Source organism: Dioscorea cayenensis, chromosome 8 (assembly GCF_009730915.1).
Source record: "Dioscorea cayenensis subsp. rotundata cultivar TDr96_F1 chromosome 8, TDr96_F1_v2_PseudoChromosome.rev07_lg8_w22 25.fasta, whole genome shotgun sequence".
In the NCBI taxonomy this organism is placed as follows: Eukaryota; Viridiplantae; Streptophyta; class Magnoliopsida; order Dioscoreales; family Dioscoreaceae; genus Dioscorea; species Dioscorea cayenensis.
Window position 1 is genome coordinate 18,491,234 of NC_052478.1, and position 746 is coordinate 18,491,979.

Genomic DNA, 746 nt, shown 5'->3' on the forward strand with positions numbered 1-746 from the left:
ATACTACCCAGTATGGGGGCCGTATGCACCTCGTATGGATCGCGAATCTAGGGTTTTTGGGTGCTATATGACCCCCATACGACCCGTATGCCTCGGGGGTATAAATACCAACTTTTAGGGCAGAAAAGAGAACTTTTGGCTGGCCCTTTTCTTGGTCGACTTTGGGAGAGCACTTGGGAGTTTTTGGGCGACCTTGGGGAGGAGAAGAAGGGCAAGGAAGCTAGAAGATCATCAAGCCCAAGGTCCAAGATTCTCAAGGCAAGAAGGCAACATCATTCAAGGGAGATCTACCACGATTTGAAGGAAGGAGACCCACGGCTAGAGGAGCGTCATTTGGCACTCCTTTGGCGGGGAAAGCATCATTCGGCACATTCTTCACCTCCTCCTTCACCATTTCATCTAGGGAGTGTCATTTATGCTTTTTGTTTTCATGTTTTTGCTTGTTTGTATTGCTTGTTGTGGGATGATGACACACTAGACCCCCAAGGCCACGGGTGTTGGTGAACCTTGGGGGGTTTTATCATGTATGTTGGATGATAACTCGTTAATTCCATGCTTGGGTAATTTTTGAGATTTAATCCATTGTTTTTCATGCTAAGTGCTACACTAAGGAGAAATCCGTAGCTCTTTTTATGAGTGATGCATGTAGATGTGACTTGCTCGCATGTATTAGATCATGAATGGATTAGAAGGGGATACTTGTATCATCACGCCCGAGAAATAGGGTGTTTGGTAGCCCTCCCTGT